Source organism: Gambusia affinis, linkage group LG15 (genome assembly GCF_019740435.1).
Source record: "Gambusia affinis linkage group LG15, SWU_Gaff_1.0, whole genome shotgun sequence".
Lineage (NCBI taxonomy): Eukaryota > Metazoa > Chordata > Actinopteri > Cyprinodontiformes > Poeciliidae > Gambusia > Gambusia affinis.
The window spans coordinates 1,873,515-1,893,068 of NC_057882.1; the positions used below are offsets into that span (position 1 = coordinate 1,873,515).

Genomic DNA, 19,554 nt, shown 5'->3' on the forward strand with positions numbered 1-19,554 from the left:
GGTGTGCATAAAAGTAAATCTAAATCCTGAAACGTGATGACAATATCTAGTCAGGGTGAAAATGGGGAATGAAAATGAGAAAATGACCAAAAACCCCTCAAATCTGAGCTGCTAATGTTACACTATATTCTACCCTAAGAATAAAACCTACCCTGCAAAAATACTAAATCTTAGCACATCATTAGAACAATGCACAGCGATTCCTCAAACATTTATGAGACAACCAAAACACTCCAGGTAATTTTTTTTTTGATGAATTATTAACACTACAACATGACATAGAAGCTCAAAAACCTAATTTTACACATACTGCTGCAGTGACATTTATTCAGTGATGGTTCTTGCATTCTGCAAGGCTTTGATTGCGATAAAGTATTTTTGAGGATTGTGTACACATTTTTCTAATTTTTGTGTAAAGTTGTGGTTTTCTACAGTTTTTCCTGCCTGTCTTTGACGTCCTCAGCATCACTGAGACGTACCTGCGCCACAAAAGGAAATAATATTTACTGCTGATGGCAAAATTACCAAAACATTTTTACATAACATGTGCAAACTCTCACATTTTTAAAGTCATAGTGACACATTTCTGCATATTTCATCTGCTGAGGCTGCAAAGTTTCTTTTCAAGAAAACTCCAGTGACTAACACAGCCAGTTCGAACAATGCCTTTTTTTTATTTTGGCATCTTTGAAAACTACTCCATGAACGGCAGTTTCTGACTGAAGAGTAAAGAAAAGATGGAAAAACGAGTGGGCTGTCAGGAAAAGAAGGTACAGAGTGTTCAGAGCAAAAGCACAGCGCTGAGGGGATTGTTTTTGGCACAGCCAAGGTAAATACCTTTAGAGTTTCATTTTGTGTGTGTTTTTGTACACCTTGTTGGATGTATATAGTTTAACAAGCAGGCAAAACGTTTCTTGCATTAGTTAGTTTACTTGTCACTTATCATGACTGAATAACTGACTGATTAGTAGAACAAATCCTGGATGTGTGAAATTTAAACTCATGTTATTAGCAAACCTAAACATATTTAAGTGGGAATGTTGGAGTAAACTACATATGTGGAAAAACAATACTCATCAACGCTGTGCAGATGTTTCTTCTGCTCTTTCCCTTTAGGTTTTCAGTTGTTTTCTGCATTTGATTTACTGGCAACCATCCAACACGTTCAGAGGAGCAGAAGAACCAAACGTAGCTCATACAAGCGCAAATTTACACACGGCACACGTAGAAGGAATGCAAAGACCTCAGCACCAAAGTAGGAAAACAAAAACATCTGCAGCTTTGTGTTTGTAGCAAACATCTGAGCTCAGCCGGAGACACGAGAACATGAAACAAAATCAAAACGAGCTTGTTCTCCACAGGCCAGCGTTGTATACACTGCCGTACATGCTGAGTCAATGAATACCTTTTAACTTTTTGGGAGTACTTTTTGCCCTTTTTAGTATAAAAACATGTATCATTGTACATAAAAAAAAAGGCTTCTAAAAGAGCAACATTTCTCTTTAACGCCGCATCACCGCATTCATGTTTACATTATTTACATTCACAGCCCTATAAAAGTCTGTTTACATGTATTCAAAAAGTAAATACAGCAGATTCAGGTTGAGTTTTGTGGGAAAATATATAATGTACAGTGACATAGGAAACAGAAGGAAAAGGTGGCACACCTGACTAAGAGAGGACACAAAACACTAAAGATGTTGAATAATTAAATTGTGTGATATGAAAGTGGTGGTAACTTTACTTGTAGGAGTAAACTTAAAAAACTGAACTTTATGCTTAAAGTTGCTGCATCTTCTAAAACTGTCCAAATATACTAGAACTATTTCTATGTCCTTGACTATAACATATCTTTAAAAAAAAAAGATTATTTTGCTTTGCAATGGGGAATTTTCAAAAAGATGTAGCATTTTGAGACCAAATGTCTTGCATATTGGTTATCAACAGTAATGGACACAGCTAACTACACAATTAGCTGTGTTAGCCCTACAGCACAAATCATAAACACTAATTCTGAAAAAGTGCTTTCAATACTTTATTTAAAAAAGCTAGTGCTAAAGCACTAACCTAAATTCAAATTATGTCTGCCCTTAAAGGGCTACAATCTTCAAGCACCAGTTTAATTATGACATAATTTGCATGTTCTATACGGCCCTTAGATATTGTATTTATGCTCATGTAAAGTTCTCTATTGTTAATATTGTATTTTTCTTCTGTTTGTATCTTGTTTGAAATCAGGTATGCAGAAAAAAGAAGGAACAGAAGGAGAGGAAGCAGAACGTCTTCACCCCCTTCAAAATAAGAGCATGAAAAAGGCTAATTGCTTGAATTCTTAAGTTATTAACTAATACATTAACACAGATGTCAATCTTAATTTGTCTGAAACTTTATAAAACAGCCAAGTAATTTAGCTCTCTGGAATTTATCCAGAAAAATGTATTTAAACATTTTCAAAGTTAGCAAAGTGCTACATGAAACATTAGCTCCACTGTTAGCACATTAGTGGATGAGCGGAAGTGTGCAGAGAAGAATGTCTGGTTTAGATAGCCTCTGTCTTCGCCTAGTTTTAGATCAGTAAAACTTTACAGCAGGTTTCATCCACACCGTATATTTTAACATCGCTAAACGCTGGATTGATAACCAATATGGTGACATAAATAACTACAGAGTGAGGATGTCACATGCAAGTCTTTTGCAATGGAAAATCATATCTATAGTCACCAAATTATGTATAAATTTATAAAATATAACACAATGTTTGGAGTAGGACATCTTGAAGATATAGCAAAAAAACAAAAACAAACAAAAAAGAACAACAGCAAAAAAAAAAATAAAAAAATCATTCCTGCTATAAATCTGAAGTATTCTTTTACTTGTGTTGACCGTTTCTTGGAATAGCACCCAACCATCTGGATTAGCGCCATACATATGTTTAGTTTATGGTGATTCATAATTAGGTCTGTCAAAAAATATTTGATCAAGCTGCAAATACAACAATTCCACCTCTTTCCTTTCTCACAGAGAGAAACCTGAAGCACAGCAGCAGCTGGAAGGTTAAAACACATCATATGGCAAGTAAATCAAGGAAAAAAAGTGGCAAGTTTCTCTAAAAATCAACATAAACATGTTATTGAATTAAACCCCCACCTTTTTTTTTTTTTTTACCTTAAAGTGGTTTTCATCTGGTTCTGGAACATTTTCCAAACAGTTGGATACAGAACATACACACCTTTGTCTTTTACCAACATCTACATTTCCTTTCTTCTAACTGCAAACATTAATAAAAGCCTAACCTTCAGTAAAGTCATTTTCATACACCGTTTATAAAACTGTAGTCTAAAATGACTACTTTTTAAATCATATAGCCCTCCTCTGAAGTCCTTCATATCTCAATAAAGGTTTTATTTGAACATATGGAGCTTAAAAAACAACAGCAAAGATTATCAAATAAGTTTTTTTTAATGTTTTACTGACCAATGCTGCACTACGTGGCACATTTTTGACACATAATTATCAAGCTTGTATGCAAACCCTTCACTCTGCAGTTCATGGGAGGTTTGAGTTTTGTAATGTTAAATTAAATGCTGAACATTGCCAAAATACTGCCAATGCTGAGGGGGTGTTATTTTCATAAGAAAATGGAGGCTTGCAAATTGAAATGTACAATACAATTTATAAAACATCTTTTCTTTAAGTTTTATTTTACATGTGTCCAAACTCTTACCCAAGTATTTTATTAGCTTTGATCGTTTTTTTGTAGTTATTAAACAAGGTAGCAAAACTTCTGCAAAGTATATCTTTACATCACCTGTGAAGAATTAAACAAATGCTGAAGACCATAGGTGGACTTTGAAACACATTTCTAATGACAAAAATATATTTTAATGTATTCTTAAGGTAAGTGTCCAAATGTTTAAAAATCAAACCAATACAGTTTTAAAGTCCACAGTATCACATGATTGCCAAGTCAAGCCTTAACACACACTTAAAAGCAATATTTTAAAAACAAAGATATAAATTGTGATACATGAAAGAAAACCCAACATGCTGTATCCATCACAGCAGTCGAATGTGAGTGTCTACAGTCGGAGGCGGCTGAAGGTCTTTGCATTCGCACACAAGGAAAAGGTTTGTGATCTGGATAAAAACCAAACTAAAATCAGACCATGAAACTCATTAATGTCAAAGAAAGTTTGTCTGATGTGCTTCTTCTTGCCAAGAGTGCATTGACATAAGGCACAGGCACAGTTCCCCTCTTTCAAAAGAGTGGTTCAATATCTTTTTTTAAACTTACAGTGCAAGAAACCAGTAGGGTGATCACCACAAGAGTTCAGACATCTTATTTTATTGATTTATTTTTTGTGTATTTATTGTGTTTTAAAATCAACATAATGTAAGTTTTGTCTCGCTGAGCAGCCTGGTTGAAAATATATTTTTGTTAAAAGGCAAAATGACAAAACAGCTGCAGAGGGTTGAAAACACACTACTTTAAATTAGATTTTTACTCAAATTAAATATATTTTTCAAGATTTATATGTGATTCAGGATGTGATTTCTCTGCAGCATTGTGAACAATAATCACATATTTTAATACTTGATTATTTAATCAATCGGCTGTGATTGATTTGTTGTTAACTGCTTGCATGATAGAAGACATTTTGGATTAATGAGGAGAAGAAGACAAATCTTGAATATTTTATGCATAAAAACCTTAAGAAACTTTTGTAATTTGATTGAACTTCAGTTAAATGCTCAGACTTTACAGATTTTGATGTGAAGGTAACATGGCCAAACTTATGTAGAAACTGTGAGTGAAAGTCAGCCACATAAAAGCACATACAAACACAGCAGCTAAAATATTTCTCAATTGTTCCGTAAAACCAAACTTAAATAGCAAAGAGACTTGGCCTGTTGTCATGGGTGATGACCCCAGAGGTTCTGGCACTGAGAAGGTCCGGGGGGGAAAAAAAGGGAGCAGATCAGTGTCTTTTATAGTAGATCTCAGAGGAATTTCCTCTCCATTTCTGTCAGGAGAAAATACTCACTGGAATTCTGTTAAGTGTTTCCTATGTTTGCTTGCTATTAATAAACAGACGTGTCATGTGAGTCATTTAAGGTCAAGCCATTACGATACAAACACCAACCTTATTTATACTTGTCTCTGTCCAGGTCAGAGCGAAAAGTGCCATTCTGTCCTTCTGTATTAAAAAGGTATTGAAACCTGTAACCTTTAGACTTCTGTAGAAGTTAGGGAAAAATATATGTTCTCACTGAAATTTGGCACCGCTCAGAAACCTTAAAGCAAACTCGTCCTTATTGACTTTTTAAACACATCAGTAGAACCCAAGGTTAAAGTGTTTTTGATTGAAAAATGACGCTTATTTGTTTGTCTGTTGGCTCTGGCAGTCTTTGTATTTGCCATGGATCAGTCCTAGAGGCAGACAGCGTTTGAACATCGGCCTGCTCTGCGTGTCATTTCCTCCCGCCCCCCCACCGAATATCTTATTTATAGTTGTACAAAATTATAGAGTTGCAGTCCTAGAGGCAGACGTTGTTGTTGATCTGGCAGGTGGATCCGGTGCCAGCAAGGGACAGAAAAAGTCTCCCGTTAGGACAAACGCAAACTTCATAGACAGTCTGCCTAGTCCCAGAGGACGAGGAGCTGGAGGAAGCTTTTCCTTCTGGCAGCCTCATCAGACGGATCCTCTGAGCATCCAGAGCAATCTGGGTGAATGGAGAGGAAACTGGTGAGACTCTGGACAAGTGCAGATTGGTCGACATCAGAAAAATTGACTGACAAAATCTTGTTAACATAGTTACGGTTACCATCAGAAGTTTACATGCACCTATGCTATTTAACATCCATCCACTGTTTATGCAATTAGTCAATAAAAACACGACATGCCGTCATCGTCCAACTATTTCCTGTCATCGTCTTCTTCTTAGTTTGCGACAGTGGCAATACCCGGTTTGTTATTTACATGACTTGTGTGATGCGAAAAAATAAAAGTGTTGCAAAGTATACTAATTTTGATGCAACCAAAAAACTCACCTCATCCCAGCACCAAAACGTTTTATCAAAAAACAAAAGGTTTTTCAAAATTGCTTTATTTCCATTAAGTGGATCTATTTATGAAATGTCAAATTGTTCACTTACATGGTCAATGAAAACGACTGACAATGTTGTTTACTCTCAGTTTACAACAAACACCGGTGAACACAGAATATTATATACAAGTAATGTCATGATCTGGGCTCACAATGCTCCACTGCAGAGTTATATCAAGGATACAAACTGATAACCTCTTTACAGACAATCATCTCTGGATTAAGGTACTACTGGTGAAGCTATATAGAGTCAAAGGAAACCTGTCAGGTAAATATTACAGGAAATCATGAAGCATGAGAACTGATACAGGTGAAAGGGGAAATTATTTCTATTCCATTAAATACAAGACAATCCATTTGACATTAATGTCACCATAATGTTACCAGTAATTGACTCGGCTTGGTAGATATTTGCTGGACTAGTAGGAAATCTGTGTGAGTGCCAAAGAGAAATCACATGAATGAATAAGATGAATTAATCCTCCAAACTTTGCTGTATTTTTGGAAAATAGTTTTCTAAGGTGACATTCTTAAAGTTAAGTAACACTCGCTTTAAATTCACGAACAGTACTTCTATGTGGTCTGTAACTGCATTTTCTAGACCTGTTTGATTTGACAGTCAAATTTCCCTCCAGATAAACAAATCAATCAAACTACCTGAAGATGAGAGTAAAACTGGTGGCATCACATCAAAAAGACTGGAGGCTGTGAACACTGGCAGAGGTGGAGGGTCAAAGTGAGTGATCGCTTATCTAAATGGGATTTCTTGGTTTTCTATTTTTAATAATAAGTTAGGATATCTGAGATAACAGATTCATTTAATCCAATTTGGAATAAGTCTGTATTGTAACAAAATGTGGAAAAACTGAATCGCTGTGAAAACTTCCTGAATGCACAGACAAAAACATATTTAATTCTCTGGCTCACCCACACTCTACTGAATCCTATTTTTATATTTTTTGAATCATGCTGGAGTTTACCCAACTCAGGCTTCGACCAATAAGAAAAAAGATCAATAACCATGATTCACAAAAGTGTTTTTTTATTTTGTTTCAACAAATATTTGTTGGATAAAAATCCAAAACAGTAAATTTTTGGATTTGCTGTTTCGCCTGCAGTTTACTGCTGGTTATTTCTCTAGAGCAACGACAGAAAAAGCACCCCAAGTTTTCTCTGCTTCCCTCCCTTTACAAACACATTTACTCATAACTCATTTTATCTCTCTCATTGATTGGAACAAAATATCTTTCTCACTCGGTGCAGTAAAAACTCACTCCTGGATGAATCCAATCTCTCTTCCCTGTCCTCCTCCGTCTCCTGGGGCTCGTGCCCGGCCTGTGTTTTACTGGCCACAGAGAGGAGGATCTCTCCAGCCATAAAACGAAGAAGTAAAGGAGCTATTACCAGGAGCTCCAGGGAAGCATCGTCAACAAATGACCTGGAACCCCTTTTAAAGCTGATTCTCAGCTGACTTCCTCAGGCAGCTGCTGCTGAACAAATCCTGGCACCACAAGGGGCAGATGGACCAGGACTCTCCGGGAATTTGTGGGTCCAGGAGGGTAAGAGTACATAAAGATAAGCTTGGTAAAGTATTAATCTAACAGGAATATTTCATTTTAATATTATTCTGAGTTTATAATCTACATCTTATTTATTACGCTGGGAAATTCACTTTGAAATACAAAACTTGAGAGAGAAATCTCTTAAATCTAAGATCAACACGGTGTGATTACTTAATGCATCAGTGAATCAGATCTAATATATTTGTTCGCCTGTCCGTCCATCTCTGCTATAATAGGAATTTTTGTTCTATTGTTATATAAATTAATTGTGGAAAAGGGAGAAATGTTAACAATAAAAATGACTCATAACCCTAAAAAAAAGAAACTCCCCCATATATTTGTAATCTTAAACCACATCCTACAGACAAGTTGTTTGTTGTTTATTATGTTAGTCTAAACAACAAACAAATTTAGACAGAGAGCCTTCTGGATTTTGTCTAAATCATCTCAATTAGACAGAAACCTTTTTTATTATCATTAATATTTAGGTGATTATTTTCTGATGCAGGATTCAGTCTCAGTCCAAATGCAAAGTCTCTGTAATTAAAACTTGTTGCAGTCTGTCTGGACAGTTTGCATTAATCTAATGAAGACACGGACACGTGCTCGGTGGCCCGTTAACGAGCCGCCGCGCTGCGTTTCCAATAATTTCAGTATCTGCTCATGTGGCCCGTCACCGGATAATAGCCAAAACCTTTCTGTAATTGTGGAGGCAGCTCCCGCGGACATGGAGGCTGCGGTGTAAGACAGAGGTTTGACAAATGGACATTTGCTGGACTAATGGAGTGTGAGAGCGCAGTTCTAATTATATGCTCTGTTCACAGGAAGTTCCACATTTAATCTTTGAGCACATGTCTGCAGGCGTGGCGTCTGCTTTTAATTGGACCAGACTGGATCCAGGGTCACCTTCATAACCTCCACTGCTCCTGTTGGTCTCAGGTCAGATTTTCCTAAGAACACTAAACTGTTTTGCGAAAAACTTTTAAATACTTTCTTTCTCCCCTAATCCTCCTGCGTTGATGTTCGCAGATCTGACAAGGGGCGACTGCTGAAATGTACGGAGGAAAATCCTTTTATCAGGAAAGATAAATGCCAGGCTGATGGGTGTAACGAATTGCTGGATGGTTGGAGGAACTCAGGTGCACAAAGGAAAACGATGAGAGAATTGGAAAGATGCTAAAAAAACAAAAAAAAAAAACAAGTTAAAGACAGAAAGTGGGAAAGATGAATGGAAAATAAATAGTTATTAGCACATGAAAGGATCAGGAGGAATAAAAGAGACAAAGAAATTAACTTCTGCTTCTAGTCTTCCTACTTTTTTGCACTCCTGGTGGATGGCCAGTGAGCAGGAAAATTGCCAGCGGCCATCTTAATAATGCCGGCCCACGTTGGCTCAGAGAGCTAAATATTGTTTGTGTTTTTTTGCTAAAAATACGTTTCGACAGAAGGAATATTAAACTGAGCTGGAGCCAGAAGACAAAGACGGTTAATTTCTCCACTTGATGCAACAGAGTGGGAGGTTTTTCCATCGACAGAGAGCCAAGCGGACCTCGCTGTGAGGGGAATAGAAGGCTATGCATAATCTTTCTGCTCAGCTCCTGGATGGCGGGGTGGAAATGAAATGAAACTGCACGTTGAAAGATCGTGTGACTCTACTGCAAAGATCAAAACATCAAAACAGCATCAAATACAAAATAAATAAATATAAATTTTGTCCATTTCTACATTAAGCAGCATTCATATACTGATGTTAATCTGACTTTTTATGTCTGTTATATGTCAGTATTTTATTTTGTATTTTGTCTTTATGTTGAGCATTCTATCTGTGTGTCAGGTTAGTACTGCCCAATAATTTCCCAATAAGGGGATCAGTAAGGTTCATCTTATCTCATATCAAAACTGAAGGACAATTGTTCTTCAGGAAGTATTTCTGATATCATATCCTGAAGGACTCAGAATGTAAACAAACGTTAGAGGAAGCAGAATAAAAATAACAACCAATGTAAAAAAACAACCAATAAGAATTTGGAAGCTGACCCACCTCTCCGTCTTTGGACTCCAGCCGCAGCTCGTTCCTGCAGATGGCCTGGATGTCTCCGGCCTCGGCCAGGATCTGGATTCCTTTCGGGGCCTCCATCAGTAAAGAGCGGGTGGGAGACTCCAACCTGCAACAACACCGCTCCGTTAGAACCTTTTGTCTCTGGATGGGTTCAACATCATCTCTTCAAAATTTATGCATTTATCCAACAAAGCATAAATCAGAAGGAGAACCATTCAACACAGGTTACCACGGCAACAAACCTAGGAAAGATGTATTTTGTATTGATATTGATGACGTGTCTATTGGTACATATATTGTTATTGATTTTTTAGCAAATATCTACAGACCAAAAGTTTGGACACACTTTTTAATTGAATTCAATTAGAAGGTGTGTCCAAACATTTGGTCTGTTTATGCAGAGCCACCATTTTTAGCTGTTGCTTAGCAAGTTACATATTTAACACCATTCGTTGGGATTCTAACATGGCTGTGAACAGGAGATTCTTTGACGGCGTTGAATATAAATGGTTGTAACAACAACAAACAACAAACAATTAAAATATTGGTCACATTACTACCAATAAACTCTGTTAAGCTGCATCAAAAGAGGCAGACAGACACTAAGATCTTAGTTTTCTGTAATGAAAACTTGGGACTGTTAGGGAAATGCAAAGATCAATGTCAAAGAAAATGCCATGAAAGTGAAAGAGGCCAACCTGACTCACTCACCAGGCAATAAAGTCTGAGGTTTGACTGCTCCACTAATCAACAATGAAAGGTAAGTTGACACGTCTGCATAGCAGCTCCACTTTGCTGGTTATTAACCGTGATGATAATCATAATCCTGCCACTCCACTTGATAATACTGACTGTAAAATGACTGTTGGCTCCCTGCAGTTTTTTTTTTTTTTGCTTTAATTTACATTAAGAGTTGGATTCTCACTCAGGCTTCAAAGCCAGGATGATTTATGGTTTCAGGTCTTATTAAAGCTGCCCTGTTTGAGTAGTACAAAGGAAAGTATGAGAGGAGTGGCAGCCAAAAAAACCGATGGGTGAAGGTCCAAATTAAATCTACAATCTTCTTTTATTAACCTCTTGCTCTCTCCCAACAAAAAGGTTTAAGAAGCCCTTAACACTTTATAACAAGAGTTCTTGATACTGTAATGAATTACAACATGTTATCCTACAGAGATGTTTTAGTGTTCAAGCTTAAGAGCTTTTAAGAGTTTAGTGATCTGGTATTTCTGGAGACGAACTAGTTTAAACTACCATGGGCCCCCAGTTGCAGGGACTAGGAACCACAGCAACCAGTCAATAGCTAAAATCTGTGGATACGGACTTTTTAAATAGGCAGTTAAAAGTGAGACTCCTTGTGGGTTCAGCCAATCAGCACCAAAGAAAATAAATCGCAATCTTGAATTGGGTGCTTTGAAAATGCCAGCCAATAGCATTGTGGCTAAGTATTTCAACTTCCAAGGCTGAAATTTCTTTTGCATATCTATTGAAATATAATTTATATGTAAATGAGTGAATAGGTGGGTTTTCCACAAATAATTTGTCGTTTAGCTCTGCTGAAAGCCTGGGATGCACTGATCCACATTGTTTCAGTTTTATTGTGGTTACGTATCGCTAACTCGGTTGTTAATTTGACTAATAATCACAGTATGGCTTCGGTCAGAAAGAATGCAAGTCATCAGTAGATTTTAAACTATTGGCAACATTTGGGTACAGAATAAATACAATCTGCTGCACCATATCACGGGTGGAGAAGATGAGATGATGCTGGCCTTCATCTACCTCAAAATAAGATCATAAATAGGCTGACTATTTGAAGAATTCTTAAAAGTTGATAGCCAGAACTTCAAATAAACTCTATCCAACTGAAAGTTTACAAAACAGCCAAGCTAATTATCACTTTAGAATTCACCCACCAGTGCTAAATGAAAAGTTAGCTCTGCTTTTAGTACATTAGCTGGTTAGCAAAGGTGTGTTTACTACCTACAAAGTATTTTTTGCATTTTTCAGAAGATCAGGCAGAAAATGATGTAAAAACACATCATGGTGCTGAGTTTGACTTCTTGAGGCAAATTTTCTCTGGATCAGCTGATGATGTGAGTCAACTGCTGAATAAAACCTTGAAGTCTATAACTGCACAATATATGCACAGTCTATTTAGCATCTCATTCATCATTTAACTTAAGACATCTGGTGATTATGCAGCAACTATGTCAATACACTTTGCTGCTCTACAGGTTTGTTCCTCCTCATCAGTCAGTCACTTTCTTTGTTGTCTATAAGGAAATGTTTGAAAGCAAACAAAGCAGATTTGCTGTTAACATTCAGAGACGTGCCTGCTGAAGAAAAGGCCCCCACGCTCTCACCTCCCCTCGTTCTTTAAGGTTCCTCCTCTGGGAGTCCGGCTGTGAATTCTCTCTCATTCATTTCCTCTTCACGACCCACATGAATTCGATGCTTGTCTCTTTTTCTTTGTTCTTGTTTCTCCTCCATTTTCTTTAGTTTGTTTTTTATATCAAACAAAAAGCAAGCTTCAATCTCTCGTCTACCTGTTTTATTCGATGTTTCCAGTCTGTTCTACCTGGTGTAGGTTTATGGTTTATTTCCATGATGTCATCTGTGTTACTTTTACGACTGGCACAAGCTCATTTCCTCTCAGCGATCAATAAAGTTCCATCTTCCTCTCTGACCTGTTTTCTTCTCTGCTTTATTCCTCCTTTATATCAGTTTTTCCCCTCCTCTTCCCAGGCTCGGCTTCGTATCTACAACCAGGATCAAAGGTTAATAACTTTCTGCGCGTCTTCTTCATATTGTTCGTCTTCAGATAACGGTGAAAGGTTTTTAATTCTGCAGATACCGTAGATGTGCAGCATGTGAAACAAGCCTTTGGATAAATGTGACTCCTTTCTCCTTGATCTGCAACTGTTCCCTGCACTGCAGGAACACAGCAGTTCTGAAAGGATTCTCACGTTACTCTATTGAAAAGTTTCACTGAAGATGCAATTATTTACAGATCTTTGGTTTTTGTTTGTTCCTCCTAGCCCTCTTTTGATCACCAAACACATTACACAAGGAAAAAAAAATAACTTGAGTAAATAAAAAATGTAATTTTCAAATGATAATTTCACAATACACTGGTTGTGCAATCCTTAAAAAATAACTCATTTATTGTTGAAACTGGATTCATTTTAGATGAAAATGTTTGAGCATTTTTAGTTCAGTTCTAACTTTTGAAACATTTGAATGAAAAACAAACACCATCCTAAGTGAAAAATACAACAAACACCTAGACTTACACTATAGTTTCATCTATTTTAGTATTACATTGAAATAAAACACAATTATTAAAAAGATGCTGAACTCGTATTTTAGATGTTATGTGAGCTTTGGAGATGCTAACCAGTTCTTCCCATTCGTACAATGTCTTGTTGCCATGGCTACGCATCATAGCAAATGTCATAAAAGAAATTAAACTGAAGTCTACTTCCTAATAGAGTTAGGAATAAAGTGATGAAGGTATTTAATGCAAGAAATAGGGGTGTAGATGACAACCAGGGAAAGAGACAAAAAGTGGGAAAAGGTGAAGATAACTGGCTGAAAAGCAACATTTATTTATTTTGTGATTTGTGATGCAGCAGCCTGGTGTCATTGTTTGTAAAATAATGCAAAAAGCTTCTGTGCAGCTCTGTCTCCTGCTGTTGATGTGTAGTGAAGAACAATAAACTTGAAACACCGTATTTCCAGGGGGTGAAAGTCACCTCAAAAATTCTAACATTTAACAGGCCATGAAAAATATTCCATATGTATTCATGACCTATCGCCCTTCCTGAAAATGTCAAGAGCTTTCACAACAAATTATTCAGTTTCAGAGATTTCACCAATGGTAAAGCGATATATTTTGGAAATGGACTGAGATATTTGTTTATTTGAGTCTGGAAAAATACAGAAGTTAAATCTTTTTAACAGATTTTGAAAAGCAAGTCAAGTTATAATGGAGTTAACATTTGCCTGAAATAAAGTAAAACACTGAAGTAAAACTTTAGAAAGTGCTGCTAAACTGTTTTTGCTCGTGTGTTTGACTCGGCTTCATTTCTTAATTGATTTATCCAACAGGGAGGCCTTTATCTGAGTCTGATATAATATGGAGGAAAAAAAAGGCTCTAGTCACTGAGAAAAGAAAACTCTCCAGACTGAGATACCGTCGGATTAACAACAGTTTTAAAATGATTCTGAATGTTAAAACTTTTTTGTCCTTTACGCTCTTCTCAAGGAGGAAAATCTCCTCAAGTCTTAGCTCAAGCAAAAGAAAAAAAGGAAAAAAAAGACTTCCGTCGCATGTTTGTCTTTCAGTTCCCATTATGGCTTCTTATATATTCCCTTTATCTGTGCTCAGAGTTAGTATGAAGATAAATCAAGCTGCATTATCGAATTCAGCCACGCTGGAGTTTCACTTTCCCAAAGACAACTGACTGATGCAAGGACACATCCTGTTGACAAGACATTACAGCGCAGATGGATATGATGGCCACGGTTTCAATAAAAGAAGTGTCAGCTGAGCTCTAGGTGGGACGTGTGTTTTTATGTGCAAATGTCTGGTGTTATGATATCCTCAAATGGGATTTGGATGCTTGATTGCTACCTGCTATGGATTTGCAGAGATTTGAGAACGATTAGATTTTAGCTACACTCCAATGAGCTTTCACGTCTTTCCTGACATAATTGGCCATTTTTCATCTTCAACTGGCTGGTGCCAAAGATGTACAAACTGAGGACAATGAAGGAAGAAAAACACAGTCGCATAGATGCAAACTGTCAAATTACATAGACAATGACGAGACGGGTGCTTTGGAGCGTTCACAAATTATCTGAACTTTGTTAATGAAACTTTCGTCAGGCATTACGTGTTTGAAATGATCCCACAAAGGAAAGCAGCAGTGATTGATGACGATTGGGCCATTTTGATGCCCTCATCACTGAATCGTTGTTATGTTTGTCATTGAGATGTTTTGTCTGTGAACCCTAAGGGTCAACACACGCCGACAATAAAGACACATGACAAAAAAGATGCTCCAATATGTTTTTGATTGAAAACCAGCAGCGCAGTGACCATTTTGTTTTACTATCTTTTATTGAATAATAAAAGGTTTACAGCCTGGCTACAGATGAAGTGATACAGCAATTCAGATTTCCAAGGTGGTTGAATGCCGAGTATCACATATACAGAAAGAGCTTTCTGGTTAACTGAATTAAGTACTGGATACTGTTATATATAAGGAAGCAAGAAAGATTTGCAAAACAGCCAAGTTTTTTTTTTTTTTGCTAAATTTAACCGTATTGCTATTCAGTAGATGCTGACCATAAAATTGACCATACACTGACCAAAAAATTGCACCAATTGGAATTATGAAAATAAACTTGCCGAATGGAACCAAATTTCAGACACTTTTGATAAGGGACACTGGGATGAGGTGATTTTTCTAACCATATAGAAACTGTGTATTTTGCAAAACTGAAAATGAAACACTTTTTTGCATCATGCCAGTTTCTATACAGCAATTGTAAGTTGTTACAATTCACTTTCTTACTGCACTGCTTCAAACAAACCAAAACCTTTTGTGTAATCTGTTCCCCTCCTCACCAGTGGTGGCAGTGCACAAAGAACCACTGAAGGAAACACAACATCTGTTGAAGACACTTCCTTCTTCAAAAAATGTAAACAAAAATGGGGTTGTGTCAGATTTTAGCAGTTGTAGGATTTCTCTGTTGTCATTGGTGTAAGACCTTGAGCCATTTATCCCACAAGATTTAGACTCTTGTACTAGTTTTGGTTGTAATTACACAGAATGCCCTGCGCTATACAATAGGATTTATCCAATTCAGTAATTGTTTTGTTTCTACCAGTGAAAAAAGGTTTGGTCTATCCTGCGACACTGAATCTGTCTTAATGGTGTTCATGAATTGGTTTCTATCAGTTTGTAAGATCTACTGTCTCTGCTGATGACTGTTTCTACAGATGAAAGCAGATTGGTTTCTGATTAAATTTGTTTCTACAGGTTACTGCATTCTGCTTGGCTTTCATATATACATTCAAAAGGCACTAGAGTTCACTTCAACCAAACTGAGACCTGTGTCTTTAGGTAGACTAGAGTTTGCTTTATGCATTAGAGTTTGATGACGCATTCATCCCTCCTCAACTCCCCAAACCAACCAGACTTTAGATAAATGATCTAGAGTCGGGTTAAACGGGGCTGGTGTTAAAGGACGTCAACAGCCTTTCAACAGAGTGAATGTGAAATAAATATTTTCTCATTTTTATATGATCAGGAAGAAATAATATGTTCGACTTTTTACTGTAATTGTCTAAGAAAACTATAATGGTGTCATAACTGACCCGCAACAACAAAAATATAGAGGATGTAACTGCTTAGACACACTTCTCTTTCAAGTCCCACCGTTTCACTGCACCCTTCCTTCTCTCCACCCGAACATCCATCACATCCCTTTCTCTCTTTTTTCCCCCCTGGGTTTCTGTTGCCCTGATTGACTGTCATCACAACTGACAGCACAGCCGAGAGAAAGATGATAAACAAGACATTTACATTAGAGAGACGTCCATACCTCACACTCGCTCATAAAACCTGCGCTGTAGGGGAAAATAAGACATGGGAAAAAACCACACAGCAAGCCCAAGATGATTTGGAACTGCACCTGTGCAAACGCTCTTCTACCCTCAAAACAATTTTTTTTATTTTTATTTTATTTATTTATTTTTTTATTTTTATTTATTTATTTATTTATTTTTTTTTTTTATTTTTATTTATTTATGATTTTCAAGAATAAACAGGCAAATTAGAGGACAAAACAACAAGGATAAAAATAAAAAAAAAAAAAAAAAACTAACCAGAGTCCCCTCAAAACAAATTTCACCAAAAATATTTTGATTGCTGTTATTGGAGGCAATAATTTGCCCCGAGAAAAAGTAGGATTTCACCGATTCAGTAATTATTTTGTTTCTACCAGTAAAAACAGACTTGGTTAATCCTGAGACACTGGATCCATTTTTAATGGTGTTCATGGATTTGTTTCTTTCAGTATGTAAGATTTGTTGCCTCTGATGATGACTGTTTCTACAGATGACAGCAGGTTTGTTTTGCTTTATATCCTGTGAAACATTTTTCACAATGGTTGAATGCTGTAGACAGCTGGATTTGTGAATGTTTCTCCAATATCAGTGATGTTTACAATCAGCTTGATGTTCAAGTGAAAACTTCAGCTAAGTTCTCAGGGAGCTCTGTATCGAGTTACAAACAATGACGACATAACGTTTTGGTTTGGTCTAGCTTTTTCCCTTCGCTGTAGCTATTTTCTGTTGTTTTAGTTGCTGCTCGTATCTTATCCCCTTCTGCATCTCATTGATCAGGGTTTTGTTGCTAAAATGTCTGCAGTTTTGATTTAGAAACAACAGGTTCTGGGTAAACAGGGAGGAGGAAACGCTCAAGGATAAAATATCTGTTTTTAAAGATGAACCCATTGATCTCACAGATACACAACAAAACTCTGGCTCCAACAAACCGGGATCATTACAAAGTGTTAACCACCCATGACAAAAAGCTGTTTTTACACAGTTCACTGGTTTGCTTATTCTGCCTTCTTCTCAGGTTAGACATTTAAGTTAACTGGAAGGTGTGAAAATCTGCAGCTGAGTGAAATGTGAAAGGTCTATGAACCAAAAACATTATTGCTGTTAAGTTATTTATGTGAGCTATTTATGGGATTTATTGCCAACAGGATTAAGCTTATAAACAGTTTTGTCTCAAATATGGCATCAAACTGATGGGAATAAAAGTTTCAACAGCCAAGTAAGTAGGTGATTTAAGTATTTGATATAAGTCATAACAACATTTCTTGCTAAAAATGTAATTTATAACTGAACCAAGGCCGCAACGAAAAAACAAAAATCTCCATGGTAAAATAAGCATCCTGAAAACAACAGTAATCATTCTTATAATTTTACAACAGCATTTTCTTCTGCCTGTGTCTTTACTGCTGTCAATAAACTATTTTTACTGTTTGAAAGCAATATCCTGTCCTATAATGGTCAATCTGGAGTGACAAATGAGGCTCAGCAGCTAAGTTTTCATTTCTTGAAATACACAATGCAGGGGTCAACATCACTTCAGCATATTTTAGGCTGCTTTGTATCTGTTTTACTTTAAGAAAACATCAACAATTCATTCTTTTTAAATGTGATATCCTTTATCTTTGTTTTTTTTTATTGTCTCACTGGATACAAGTCTGAAGCTATCACTTCTGAATTACTGGCCCCTCAAAAGAAAGTACTGACCCCATGAAAGACTAATTTAATGTCTATTAATTGTGTTTTCCTCTTATAGATTGGCTCAGTAGTCCAGGAAATAAATATTGAGTTTATTAGAACAGAAAATGATTAAAGTAGCTACTCACTACCCCATTCAGTGTGAAATAATGCTGCAGTGTTCATGCATCTTGTAATAATGTTGTACCCCTTCATAGACGAAGGGAACATGAGGGTTTTCAGTCGTTTCTGAAGCGTTCAACAACAGCATGGTAGAGTCATACAAACAGATAGAAAAAATGGAGTAAATTTCCACCAATAAACTCTGAAAATTTTAGATATAGCTATATAATTCTCGCAAACAATTTGTGAGAAAAATAGTTAATTTCACACACTTGAAAAAACACAAACTTGGAAATTCTCTGAGCTGAATTTCTTTGAATTTTGAAGATCAGAAAGTTTTCAAAAGTTGAAAAAAAACAAAAAACAAAAAAAAAAAAAAAAAACCCAATAACCAAAATTCTTTTGGACACACATATTCTTACCATATATTTTCATCTTATTTCTAATACAAGTATTTTAGTCCACTTGAATTAAGACAAAGATAACTTAAAAGTAACTGTTCAGCAGGATAAATCTACTAGTTTTAAGTCAATAGATACAAGCAGTTCTAGTCCTACTGGCAGATTTTTGTCAATTAAAACAGGAAAGAAGTTATTATAGATAAAAAAAAATCTATATTCAGGAATTATTGACTTAAAGAATCTCCTTTTTCTTCTTGAAAAGTTAACTTTGTCTTATTTGACATGTACTAAAAAAATTTGCACTAGACAAACTACCGGTAGACAAAAATACATTTGTACTTTTGCAGCGTAGTCTTATAATAAACAGCCCTGGTAATGTTTTCAGAGTCTTTTTTTAATCTGTTTTGTATCTTCATGACCTTTAATTATTTGTTTCTAATTGTTTCATGTCAATTAGTGTAAAAGAATGTCAATAAAAGACTCCTTTCCATGAATCCGGTCTTTGAGCAGAGCTCCGACTCACCGTAGCTCTTTGAACGGCTCGGCCCTGACATGCGGCGTCTCCACAGATTTGCTGAACACTGCTCCTTCGGCCCCTGAAATCGCAGAACAGAAAGTCAGACAGAAAGCTGCATCAATTGAAACCACAAACCCCTTCTGTCCAATCAATGGACATAATCTGTGAGACTCTGCCAATCTATACGGCTCTAGTCAGAGTGCACAGCGGCCCTCGGCTCGCCTCACAATAAGAAGGGAGGATGCTCTTTCAGGATAATATGAGAGTCAACTTTTTAAAGAAAACAGCAACATTTTGAAAGGAAGTTTATCTACAACGCTTCTGTTATTGCAGCGTTTTACTGGCTGGTAGTCAGTAAGATGACTACCAGCAAGGCAAGGAATCAAATATATTAGAAAAACACCGAGGATCTTTTTATCTACAGTTATCCTTCTTTTATTCCATGTAAATGGTTACATAACCAGTTGATATTT

General features: G+C 36.4%; 1 long non-coding RNA gene across 1 annotated transcript; it reads right to left on the minus strand.

Moving 5' to 3' along the window:
- Positions 1 to 654: 654 nt before the first annotated feature.
- LOC122845382 lies at positions 655 to 19,332 on the minus strand. The gene is made up of 3 exons (XR_006373026.1): positions 19,088 to 19,332; positions 9,712 to 9,835; positions 655 to 5,724 (listed from the first exon to the last, which is right to left on the minus strand). It is a non-coding gene; the product is annotated as an uncharacterized LOC122845382 (long non-coding RNA).
- Positions 19,333 to 19,554: the final 222 nt, after the last annotated feature.